We start from the raw sequence: 14,061 nt of genomic DNA on the forward strand, positions 1-14,061 counted from the left end.
CACACACACACACACACACACACACACACACCTGGGAAAGGCTGGCACTTTTGCTGAGACTATAAGGTAGTTATCATTGTCACCAGCTCCTTATCAGCTACTTTAAGACCCTAAACAAAGGTTGCCCAATCTTACGGTGCAATATTAATATTAGCACAAATTGGTAGTTTGACCAAGAGCAAGACTATTAGGAGTGGGCCAAACAGTGTCACCAAATAAACATGGAAGTACTCTCAAAACTTAAATATCTGTATGCCACAATGGAAGGTTTAATTATATTAAAAAAAAAAGAACAAGAAAATGCTCAGTATATATTTACAGTGACATCAAAGTTCAAATCCACAAGAAATATTTAAAATAACTTTACAGTACAGTCTCAAATAAAGAAAAACATCTAAACTAAGCTTTGCTATATTCCTATCTATATCTAAGAGAGTATACCCTAGAAACTTACTTACAGATCAAGGCAGATCTTGTGATAAATGGTTCTTCTCAGGTCCAAAACCAAATACAGAATGCTCTGTCTCTCTAAGAGACTTCCCAAATTAATATCTCAAATATTACTGCTGGAATAGCTTGCAGAATGACATCATTTATTGTCATTTGACTATATCACAGGTGAAACTCCCACTTCTGGAAAAACACATAGATTTCAGATCCTTGACAGATACTGGAAGTCATAAAACAATTACATTTCTTCATGCTTTCACTCTAAAGACAATACAGAAATCTCACTACTACAAACTTTATGTCTCTAGTTGCATTGAAAACTGAACAAATACCATCTTTTATTGCATAGCTTCCTGGAAAGCAATTTAATTTCAGTTATTTTTCTAAAGTTAACCTCCTGTATTCTGGTTTCCACTGTTAAAATATATACATTTAAACAATTACAATAGTGCATGCACAGTTCTGTTCTCTTCTAGCAGTGCACACTGTGGATAAATACATTTCAAGCACAAGCACTCTACAAAATATGTTTTACAAAGTAGTTTGAGCATGACATACAGTTTACAGTTGTGACACAAGCATCTTATACAAATCATGTTGATATTCACAAACATTATTTACAATATTCACTAGGTGTGGTGGCAGTATCTCCATTTGTCATGCTCTACTCTCTACTTAATCCTTCCCAGAAAACATATGAGAACAGACCAAAAATGTCAAGGCATTGCAATGTGGTCATTTCAAACTAACCCAAAAAAATCTAACTCTTTAAAGAGTAATTCCACTTACCTCTGAAAAAAGCAGCAGGCTTCCTGGTACAATCAGAAACAGAACAGGGCAGGAAGGTCACAGGCTAACATAGCAGCAGAGCAGCAGTTAGGCAGGGAAAAACAAACTGGCTCCCAGAAATTCAACTTCTTCCTATGCATCAGTAGGGAAAAAACGTGCAGCATCCACCACCTTAGTCCTGTCCTCTCTGACCACTCTGTCCTCCCAATTGCAACTGAAGATCAGCTGAATGAGCCAAATTGAGTTGAAGAGAGTCTGTAGCCACTCCAGGTGATTCTGGTAATCAGGTTAAGAAAAGAAAAAGAAGGTAATGAATAGCTGAAAGCCTGGCTTTTTATTTCTTAGTTTTCACTGGCTTTTCATGGGCTTTTCAGTAGTCTCTTTGTTGATTGGCTGATTGCTGTGTGATCTTGTTGATTAGCTCTTTCCCAGTTATTTTTTTCATCACTGTACAGACGCCCTGACAAAGCAGTGCAATTTCTGGAGTCTCAGATTGAGAATCAGAGAACCAGAATACTCATTTCCAGACACTCCGGGAAAGAATGGAGAGGTGGCAACCACATAGCAAAAGATAGAAAAGTATGGTATAAGAATGTAATGATACAATATTACTATATAAAACCATGAGAAAATCTAATAGATGAAAAAAATAAAGCTAAACAAATAAGAATCAAGTGGTGTAATAAGAAAGTAAAATGTCAAGATTTTTTGTGGAGACTGGTAATAAATAAATTGCCAGTAAAAGGAAATATGACATATAAAAAGAAAAGTGATCGAATATGTTTACATTGTCAAGAAGAAGAAACTATGGAACATGTGTTTTTGAAATGTAAAAAAGTAAAACAAGTTATGGGAAAAACTACTTAAAGAGGATTATTTTTAAGACATAAAAGAGTGGATAAAATAAACATGGATATGATCAAATATGGATATTATAATAAAAGAAGTATAAAACATGCTAAAATAGATAAAAAGCTATTTTATGTTATATGGGATATATGGAATGAAAGAATAAATCAAATTATGTTTAATTATAAATGGATTTTAACAACAATATTATGTAAAATCAGATAGTGGTTATGGAAAATGGAATGAGAGTGTAATAAGGATGAAAATTTAACATGATTGTAGAGGAAATTATGAATATGCGTTTCCACATATGTAAGTATTTGTAAATATGTAAATATTTTGTAAATGAGTTATTTTTGCATATAAATAAAGGACCTCTACTCATTTAGGTAGCTGCCATGGGATCTTTTATATCCAACTGAGCTACAACAGATGCAGGCAGATGGGGCCTTGGTTTAACATCTCATCCAAAGGGCAATGAATTATTATACTGGAGTTTTTCTGACATTCTCCTTTTATGGAGGTAAGAAGCCGAATATGGTAGCCATATCAATTGATTGAACAAGGAACTTGGTGATTCACAACACTGCATAATGCTTTACTGTCAGTTCAGTGTAGACTCTTTGGGACTATCTTTGAAATTATTTCAGAAATTACAACAGAAATATAGCTCTTATTGAGTGATTTATTGGTGTCCTATTGTCCCCAAGGACATTATCATCAGATGCACCCTAAGGAATAATGGTAGATAGTTATAAGTACATGAAAAATGAAATAAGTGAAATAGAAAGATACAACACAGGTAACCAAGAACAAAAGGAAGACCAAACAGCAGAAGGTTGTAGAGATGCCATATGCTAAATGCGTAGTAAGCAAGGCACTGATATGGAAAATCAAAAAGGTGAAAAAAAAAGATAAACATGTAAAGGAGAAAACAAAGATGATTAATAAAAGATAATTGTAAAGTAATATGGAAATACAAGGAAGGAAGGAAGGAAAGGCAACAGGAAAAGAGGTTTCAGAAAATAATGGAATACCATTTTAGAAAGTGGCAAAATAGAAGAATAGGATGGTCACAGAGATGAGTATAGCAGCAAACAAAGACGATGCCTCAGAGAAGGAGTTCATATTAGGCAGGTTAGAGAGAAACAAGAAATGGTCCTTCTGCTGAGATATCAATATATGGACTGGGAAGAACAGTTTAACTGCAGGAAGAAGCCTATTCCATTATTGAATGCAGGTAAAAGTAGAATTCTTGTAATGGTTATTTGATTTTGAAAGCAGAAGTAGGGACACATTTGACAACCACAAGGCATGACCAGGGAACGATGTACAACAGTGAATGAATATTATGTGAGAAAATATATTTTGTATGTATGTTTATTTGGGACCACAGAAAGGTGGTAATATAGTTTTAACTGACTTAATATCTGCAGCTACACACTGATGACATCTATGTGGCGAGCTAGTGGCAGATAGTACAGTTTTGTTATATGTTACCTTAGAACTTGATAAGGGTATATGCTAACAGCTCTGTGACCTACGACATACACACAGGAGTTATATGCTGCCTCAGAACTTGAAAGGGAATATCCTGACAGTTTTGTGACCTATGACATGCATACAGGAGTTAGGCGCTGCCTCAGAACTTGATAAGGGAATATGCTGACAGCTTTGTGAGATATGACATGCATACAGGAGTTATATGCAACCTCAAATATGGTATGCATACAAGAGTTATATGCCACCTCAAATATGACATGCATACAGGAGTTATATGCATCCTTAGATATGACATGCATATGGAAGTTATATGCTTCCTCCAATATGACATGCATACAGGAGTTATATGCTGCCTCAGATATGACATGCATGCATGAGTTATATGCCACCTCAGATATGATGTGCCTGCATGAGTTATATGCTTCCTCAGATATGACATGCATACAGGAGTTATATGCCACCTCAGGTAGGACATGCATATAGGAGTTATATGCCTCCTCAGATATGACATGCTTATGGAAGTTATATGCTTCCTCAGATATGACATGCATATGGGAGTTATATGCCACCTCACATATGAGATGTATACAGGTGTTATATGCCACCTCAGATATGACATGCATACAAGAGTTATATGCCACTTCAGATATGACATGCATACAGGAGTTATATGCTTCCTCAGATATGACTTGCATAAAAGAGTTATATGCTGCCTCAGATATGGCATGCATATGGGAGATATAAGCCACCTCAGATATGACAATATGACATGCAGACAGGGAGTTATATGCCGGCTCAAATCTGACATGCATACTGGAGTTATAAGCCACCTCAGATATGACATGCATACAGGAGTTATATGCCACTTCAGATATGACATGCATGCAGGAGGGGAAAGAACAACAATGACTGTACAGATTTGATCCTAAAATGAGGCGTTACATAGGTAGAAACTGTGTGAGCAGCCTGAGGCATTGGTTTGTTTAGGAATTGTGGATTTGATATATATATATATATATATATATATATATATATATATATATATATATATATATGTATATATAGTTTACATATGTTTGTGCGAACGGCATTCTGTCAGCTGCAATGTGCTGAAAATCAGAATGTTGAGCGCACAAACATTTGTGAACCAGATAGTCAACTACACTTATGCGAATGCACTACTTCATTCAAATAAGTGTAAGTCAACTATCTGCACGGAGATCGTGGTACAGTGGGGAGTGGAAAATCATCCACATCCCCACTGTAGTGTGATCTTGGAGTTAGAAAATATAAGTAAGGGAGATGTGGGGGGTGCAGGTGAGCTTGCCTCCCTGCAAAAACGTGATTTGTCATATAGGAGATAGGAGTCTGATTTACATCAGCTCCTATACGGTTATCACATGGTGGTTTCGACAACAATGCTGAGTCAAATGCGTCGAGCATTTAGTTCGACATTGTCACTGTTCGCTGTTTTTCATTTCGGTATTACGATTCGTTTTTCCAAATGGAAAATGTTTTTCCTTTTGAAGAAACAATAGTAAACCTATATGTGTATATATATATATATATATATATATGTTGGTTTGTTTAGGAATTGTGGATTTGTTATTTTTATATATATATATATATATATATATATATATATATATATATATATGGATCTACCTGAGTAGATCGAAACATCATAACACCGACAAAGCGCCAGAAGATCGACAAGGCAGAAGACCGACGGAGGAAGACACCGATGCTGAGAAGACTGAGATGGGGAAAGGATGTGTAAGTATGCGGTAGTGACGGCCGTTAGGGTGCGAGTAAGGTAAGTGTGCGATGTTGACGGTCTGTAGGGGTAGGGGTGGGATAAGTGAGTTAGGGTTAGGGCGCGGGTTAGGTAAGGGTGCAGTAGTGATATTTTTTGGGTTAGGGGCAGGTTAAGTGAGTTAGGATTATGGCGTGGGTTAGGTGAGTGTGCGATAGTGACGGACCTTAGGGTTAGGGTTTCGGTTAGGGTTGTAGATAGTTGTGTATGCAAGGGTTAGTGTTGGTTTGTAAGGATTTTGGTGTGCTTGTGTTGTGTGTGTGGGTTTTGGATAGGGGATTTGTTTTGTTTGTTGTTATGATGTGTTGAGTGTATGTGGTGTCGTGTTTGTGAACTGTCGATTATGTGGTGTCGGTGAAGTGCTTGTCGGTGTTATGAAGTTTCGATCTAATCAGGTAGATCCATATATATATATATATATATATATATATATATATATATATATATATATATATATCTTTATAGAATATTTGACAGTGGTCAAATAAGACACATATAATTTCTGCAGTGTTTTCTATGTGAACACTGGAGTTTGAAGAGGATTTCATAAGGAAGTATATGTAATTAAAATAACAGAAATATTTGCTATTTAATTAAAACCAAGAGGACCTTATCCTTCATCAATGGATGTGGCCATACAAAACAAAGTTGAAGACTCCCAGCTATACTATCTAAACATGGCACAACGTGCGGGGGAACTACATCATTAACATTGTTTTTTCAGCTGTGTTATTCTTTTCTTTTTCCCTCATGCACTATGTGTGCCTATAACATGATACAATGTTACACCTCATCACTTCTTTTAGTTTCCTCAGTCCATTGACTTAGAATGACTGCACTCTCAATAATAAAACAATAGGTAATTAACCATGGGAATCCTGAGCCATTTATAGTGAAAGATGAAAGAGCTTTAGCTACTGAAAGAAGAAAAAAGCTTACAGATGCAATTATTCATACTAAATATGGAAGAAATGTAAAATACTTTACTAAATTTAAAAATAGCCATAATAATTCTAATACATAACTAAATTTAAATGACAATAACAGTTCTACCACTTTCTCCCTGCTGCTAGCTAGCTATGGGATTAAAAATGTATCATTGCAGAGACCTCAATTCCATTCCAGTACAATTTTCTTTAATAAAAATGATGGCAACAAAACCAGTAAATGTAAATATAATTTTAATTTATATAAATGACCTCATGTACATGGAGGGATGTAGGTAAAGGACATAACTAAGTTATCAGCAATGAAATGAAACAGGAAAATAATTAAACACCACCATATATACCATTATTTTAAAAAAGGTAAAACATTTATTTTTAAAATAATGGCATTATATAATAATATACTGTGTTTATGTGCAGACAGTAATGGTTTAAACATTGCTGCCCTCATGATCAACCCACAACAGCCATGCATAAACCTATCATTACCCACATGCAGATAATATATCACTTAATTAGTAGCACTATTGAGGGCTTCTGGTCAAAGTATTAGGATTTTTTGTTATTTTTGACTTCCTTTGATCATTAATCACAAATACCCTATAATGGCACGGCAGTTTTTCTTTTCAGTCAGATATAAGCCTGATCTTAAAATTTGAGCAATATATTTACTTTTCTCCCACTCACTATCTTAACTACAGATAATAAAGTCTTGTCATAATTTCAGACATTTCTGCCTCTGCTCGACCGCATCTTGAATAACAGCTCACTGTGGCAAAAATGTGATGCCATTAGATAAACACTATATCAGATGCTGTAAAGAGTCCTAAAGGAAAGAATGCAGGATTTTTAGAAAGCCAAAATGGTACGCAGAAAAGAATGCAGAACTTTTGTACAGACTGAGAGAAAGAAAGAGAAGTACTTAAATGTTTTCATTACAGAAGGCTGTCTAATAGTCAGAATTACTATGAGTTAAACTACACCGATACAAAGAACTTAGCATTCATATGCAGTTGTCCCTTAATAATGCAGTACGTCACTGATTTTGTAATGTGGTAGTAAATAGTTGTCATTACAGAGACATTAAATTGTAATGGGTTCCAGCTGTAAAATGAGATAATCTGTAAGAAGGCTGGCAACAGAAGCAGTGTGTGTGTGTGTGTGTGTGTGTGTGTGTGTGTGTGTGTGTGTGTGTGTGTGTGTGTGTGTGTGTGTGTGTGTGTGTGTGTGTGTGTGTGTTTGTGCATGTGTGTGTGTGCGTGTGTGTGTGAATGTGTGTGAGTGTGTATGTGTTTGTATCTTTGTGTCTGTCTATGTGTAGATAGATATAGATACAGATAAATGCATGTGCATACATGTGGGTGTCTCTGTTTGTACCTCTGTACCTGTGTGCATGGTCATATGTGAGTGTGTTTGTGTGTGTGTGTGTGTGTGTGTGTGTGTGTGTGTGTGTGTGTGTGCGTGTGCATGTGTGTATCTATATGTGTGTGCATGTGTGTGTGCGCATGTGTATGTGTGTGCATACGTGTGGGTGTCTCTGTGTGTACCTCTGTACTTGTGTGCATGGTCATGTGTGTGTGTGTGTGTGTGTGTGTGTGTGTGTGTGTGTGTGTGTGTGTGTGTGTGTGTGTGTCTATATGTAGATAGATATAGATTCAAATAATGGTTTTTTGTGTGTGTGTGTGTGTGTGTGTGTGTGTGTGTGTGTGTGTGTGTGTGTGTGTGTGTGTCTATATGTAGATAGATATATATGCAGATAAATACATATATATCTGGTTTTGTGTGTGTGTGTGTGTGTGTGTGTGTGTGTGTGTGTGTGTGTGTGTGTGTGTGTGTGTGTGTGTGTGTGTGTGTGTGTGTTGTTATACGCCAGCCATTTGGTCAAACATTTAGATTATACAATGACCCCCCATTAAGTATTCAAAAACATGCACACTGATTGGTCAGCATGCACGTTGTAAATCAGAGTTATAGTAATGGAAAAAGGTCCAGTCGTCCGGACTTTTTCCATTACTATAACTCTTTTTTTTTACAGTAATGGAGAATGCAAGGTCTCCGTTGCTTCACACTGTCTCGCTATGTTAAAGGAGTTTAACATAGTGAGACAGCTTTAAAAAAGCAACGGAGATTCTCCGTTGCTTTTTTTAAAGCTGTCTCACTATGTTAAACTCATTTAACATAGCAAAGCAGTTTTTAAAAAGCAACTGAGATCTTGCTTTCTCTGTTGCTTTTTTCAAAACTGTCTCGCTATGTTAAATGGGTTTAAAATAGCAAGACAGCTTTAAAAAAGCAACGGATATTCTCTGTTGCTTTTTTTAAAGCTGTCTCGCTATGTTAAACTCATTTAACACAGAGAAACAGTTTTTAAAAAGCAACGGAGATCTTGCTTTCTCCGTTGCTTTTGCCCACAGGTCTGATGTACTGCATAGGCATGCGCATGCGCAGTACATCAGAACTGCCGCAGAATACCAGACAGCTGCGGAAGGGCAGCAAGGAGGCATTATATAATGCCATTATTTAAGAAAAGTAATTATTTTTTTTCTTAAATAATGTCATTGTATAATAGCAATAACCCACTTCTGGGTGTGAGTAATGCTGGATTTAACCACGGTTGGCTTTGTTTGGCCACATGGGCTTCACTCTCGTGACCAAACCACACCAACCGTGGGTAAATCCAGCATTACCCACACCCAGGCGTGGGTTATTGCTATAATATCAAATGTTTGTAATGCCAGCACAAGTGATTTAATCGTCATATGAAGTCCACATACATATATATGAAATACCACAATACCAGCACTCTGGAGGGTCATAAAATATCAAAGGCCAATGAATCCAAAATACTTTATTCCAAATCGGTTTCACCACGAAAATAGTAGCTTCATTTTAACATGCTCTACATCATCTTAAATATCCCCATAATTAATCACGACCAATATCTCCCAAAATATGTATTCCTACCACATCACCAAAAATACCTTATTTTAATGCTAAAATACATATTTATTCATAAGTAAAAAATAGATATTAACATAAATCTTAAATAATACATATTTTTAATTTGTTAAAATAAACCAGTTATAGCATTTCATTTAATCTTGGTTTAAATAAAACTAGGATGTCTTTATTATCCACAATTTTTTCTTTCTTATCTAACAAAGATTTTATCTGAAATAAGCTCATATATATATATATATATATTCACTACAAAATTTTGAAAGCCCAAAATCTCGAGTTTCAGAATATCGAGTTCAGAATCTCTAGATCTTGGAATATCAAAATTGTGAACCCCCCACAACACCACCCAACACACTAAAACATGTTTATGCTGCACCCCACAGCCCCCACAAGTTAAATATACCAACTCCAAGATCACACTACAGCGAGGACAAGGGAAATCTCCCAGTCTGAGCTGTATGTCGATCTCCATTCAGGATTTTAAAGTTTTGAAACTTTGAACATATGATCTTCGATCATATGAAATTTGAAGGTTTGGGCTTCCAAATTCTGAACGGAACCCATATATATATATATATATATATATATATATATATATATATATATATATATATATATATCTTTGTATGTATATGAACCCAATTTTCACTGGGGCAAAACTTATCAAAATAACAACTCATCACATCAGTGAGTTTTTCATTGTCTGATTTCTCCTTCCTCTAGTGATATGTTACCCAATGTTTATTTACATATGTTAAGATGGCTTGGGGTGCAGTCATGGCAGATGCTTTTAACATTTCAGAGAACACAGCACAAAATCTCATTGATGCAATCAGTTACAGCACCCATGAGTTGTGACTTCAGTAGTTCACCCAAAAATGCACTCAGTCATATTTTGGGTTAATCGCACCTTTCCTTTTCTTGCCACACCCTCTAGGAATGCCTTAGGTAAAGGTATCCTAGTGACTCGGCTAGAATATGGTCTCCCTATAATTGCTGCAGCCCCTAAAAGAAATGCATCCACCTGTCAAATCATCTCAAATGCCATATACTGATATCCCCCCCAAAATGAACACCACTGCAAAACCATTGAAAAAGATAATTGACTACCTGTGAGACAATGTGTTGACTTTCTACTCATCTCTAGCCTGTTTAAACTTATCAAGAATGACACCTCCCCCCAACTAGCCTCTAGACTAATCAGAGATGTACTAAAAAAACTTTCAGGTCCTTGGTCCCAAACTGTGGGAATCATTCTTCTTACCCCATTTTCTGATCAGATCTAAAAGCACATTACAAGACTCAAAGAAAATGCAGCCACTGTCTCTAATGATGTGACTTACCCTCTTCCTACCTTACTTCCCTCTACATACCTCGCTCTGACTCTACTGTTCATTGTGATTCTTTCAGCATCCCAGCTCTATTATCAAATATAATGTGCATTGTCAGTCACTCTGCAGATCATGTGATGTATCTATTGTCTTTATACTCCCTGCCAACCCTGATCGTCCTTCCGCATGTAATACATGTATATATTGTGTTTATTCTGTATAAAGTATCATGCATCTATTGTACTTACCCCTAGCTGACACTGAAATAGGTTCCATGGGATCGGTTCTTTACCCCATTTAACAGATTCCAAATAAAATAAAATAAAATGTAAATGATATTGCACATTTTATGATCATTCAAAACATTTTAAGCATGATTAAATTTCAAAGCTTTGCAAAGAAGACTTTGCTAGTTGTAAGCTTCTTATAGCATTTCTACATACATTATAAGTGTATATATGCATTTTGACCTATGTAAACAGACTGCTCTTGCATCACTAGGATTTAGCATTCTCTGTAAACAGTGTCAATCATCTGAATTAACAGCAATATATGCACTCCAATATTTCATGTAATAACCATGCTAAAATTGAAATAGTTTGATTAAAGTCCCTCACATGCTTAAAAAATATTTGCTTGTAGAGAAAATATGTCTGTAATGTCATGAAATTCGGTGAGTAGCACTTATAGCAAGATATCTTTCAGAAACTTAACTGCCAAGTCTGCAATTCTGGGCTCAGATAATTGGTATTTAAACACCACGTGACACAAGTATTTCTTTGTGAAATTTTTTTTAAAGTAGTCAGTGGTGTAGATTAGATCATGTCATTCCTTGTTAAATGGACCTAATTACATAATTATTCCTTATCTATTATCTTAGAATATATACTATGTAGTTACTACTATATTTCTACAGTAATAATTTAAATCCTTCATGAATATTCTGCACTATGCCACAAATTTGTATCAGTAAGCATGTTTTCAGTAACATGTCATATAGGAGTTTTACCAAGATTTTTTTTTTATTAATAATGAATATGCATAATATGCAGAAGGCAGTCAGACACGCAGTTACATCTATAACATTTGTTTCTTTTTTTTTCCAGAATTGTTTCTGAAGTGAGCTACATAATAAAGCAAATCTTATCTTGCCAGGTGGCATATTTGCTTAAAGGATTTATGCACAAAAAATTATCTGTGGTATTGATTTTTGGCTAACTTTGAATCTCAGAACTACTTTTCATAAGTGATTTTGATGCTCAATTTATTTGAGTTTTAAGGTCAGGAATAAAGTGTGGTAGAAGAAGGCAGCAGAGTATGACGTTAATAGGTTTTCCTTTTCTCCTTTCAGAAAGAATTTCTACGAATCGCACATGCTAACATTGAATGAAATAATATTTACTGAGTACATTCAAGTACAAACGTTAAAGACTGGTAAAGCTCCTGATTTAATTCTAGTGTTAAGTAACACATTATGTCACCATTTTCCATATTTTACCTGAAATCATAAATAAAGTAATGTATCATACTTAGTTCTTTCATTCCACATTAACATCACTTAGTTCTTTCATTCCACATAACATCAAAATGTTACGCGGAAAGCAAAGATGTTGCTATCTGCTATGTGACTAAAAATTTTTAAAGAAATCTCAGGCAAATACAGTTCACTCCCCCTTCATTTATCATGCCTTGCATTTATTTGTGTGCCCCAAACTCCATCCGAGTGTATTTAGTATGCTGAAATGGCATACATCCCAGAGGAAAATGCAGCTTATGTCGTGATAATATAAATTTGTATTTTAAAGCCAAACATCAGAATGTAGGCAAGAGAGTGATGCATTTATGTCTGACCTGATTACAGAACAGAAAGGTTAAGCCATGCTGCTGTCTTATCTGGTTCTGTTGAGAAATGTTTAATAAATAAATAAACAAGCAAACAAATACATAATGTAATTAGACCAAGTGCTCTTTGATCTTTTTTAAGCTGGCTTTCACTTAAACTCTACAGAACACTTAAGAAAAAAGTTGCTACTAAAATAAATCTGCCTGGGGTGTTAGAATGAATGGAAGTATGAAAGGGAACACCTCAGTTAATGGAGGATTGTCTCAGTAGGATATTAGCTCTTTATTTTATAGGAACTTGTGCTTTATCTATGAGTACAACCTGTAGGCATAAAACAAAACATAAAAGCTATAAGCTTTTTTACTTGACATGAATAAGTTAAGCAAAAGCTGAAGAAAGTTTAATTACCTTTATGTGGTGGTATCTTGATTCTCAGTTCACTGTCTAAAGATGAGAAAGACTTTACATCCTTAGTGTCTGAAGTACTTCTTGACAAATGCACTGCTTTTACTCTGCACTGCTTTCTTTACCCAAACAATGTCTGGCACAAACTGTACCTGACAGAGAGGGTGCCTGTAGGTTAGAAGTTAAATGAAATATTTTTTCACAGGGTAAGAAGTGTGTTTACTGTATGCCTTCATTCCAGCAGTGACTCCTAGATGAATGGAGCTTTTCAGACCAGCTGTGTTTTTAATCTGTTTCACATCTGTGGAAATTTACTAATGAGTGACAGATGAAACTAAAGGCAATGGACAGGATTAGGGAGAAAAGGAAAGACAGCAAAGTAGGGGTTTGTTATTGCCATGAAATAAAATACTTTTTAAAGGGTAAGTGTATGTATTATAGATAAAATAACACACAAGCAGACAGAAACATAGACACAGCAGGCAGCTTTAGAAGGAATGTCTTTGTGTGGTAAAAGTATAAATGAAATAACATCATTAAAGGCAGGGCTCCTGGTTAAGTTACAGTGTGTGCAATGAAACAGTAGATTCACAGTCTGATCTCAGTAACGTATGTTATCAGTGATTATCACTATGAGATAAAATGCCAGGGGCAAAAACTTTTGGTAAGAAACTGATACAGTCTGTTCAGTTTTTAAACAATACCGTCTTCAGTTATTTCTAACCTTATGCAGTAGTACTGCTTAATATTATTTAATGTCAGTGGCATGCATTTTTAATCATGACATTAGCATCAAGCCTGGTTCTGGAAGGTTGCCATAGACATGCACTCATCACACTGTACTGAAGCACTTTATTTTGTTGAACCATACTACATTATAGAATCACATCATGGAAGTGCAATTTATATTGCCTGTTTTTCTCTGTAAATGCTGTCTTTCTGTCCCTACACTTTATTTTGCTTCTGTATTCATCCACAGTGTATATTTGCCAAAGTTTCATGGTCTTTCTTATTAAATATTTTAGCTCAGACCATGAAACATGATATTCCTGCTTTCACCCTCTACTCACTGATCTTGTACATGTTATGTAGTTACTACAAGTTATGCACTTTTGTATGGATGAATATATTATACTTGTTTTCACTAGTCATATGTTAATTTTGTGTGTG

General features: G+C 35.4%; 1 protein-coding gene across 2 annotated transcripts in view; it reads right to left on the reverse strand.

Moving 5' to 3' along the window:
- Positions 1-13,155, reverse strand: part of LOC122794154 — a 247,565-nt gene extending 234,410 nt beyond the window's left edge. Inside the window, exon 1 of one of the 2 annotated variants that reach the window (XM_044062348.1) lies at positions 12,895-13,155. The gene's annotated coding sequence lies outside the window, so the exon portion shown is untranslated. Of the gene's footprint in view, positions 1-1,239; positions 1,509-12,894 lie in introns of those variants that run through there. The other variant, XM_044062349.1, reaches the window with a different exon arrangement.
- Between the last annotated feature and the right edge of the window lie 906 nt (positions 13,156-14,061).

This window comes from Protopterus annectens, chromosome 2.part1 (assembly GCF_019279795.1).
Source record: "Protopterus annectens isolate FY-2018-M chromosome 2.part1, PAN1.0, whole genome shotgun sequence".
NCBI classification, from domain to species: domain Eukaryota; kingdom Metazoa; phylum Chordata; order Ceratodontiformes; family Protopteridae; genus Protopterus; species Protopterus annectens.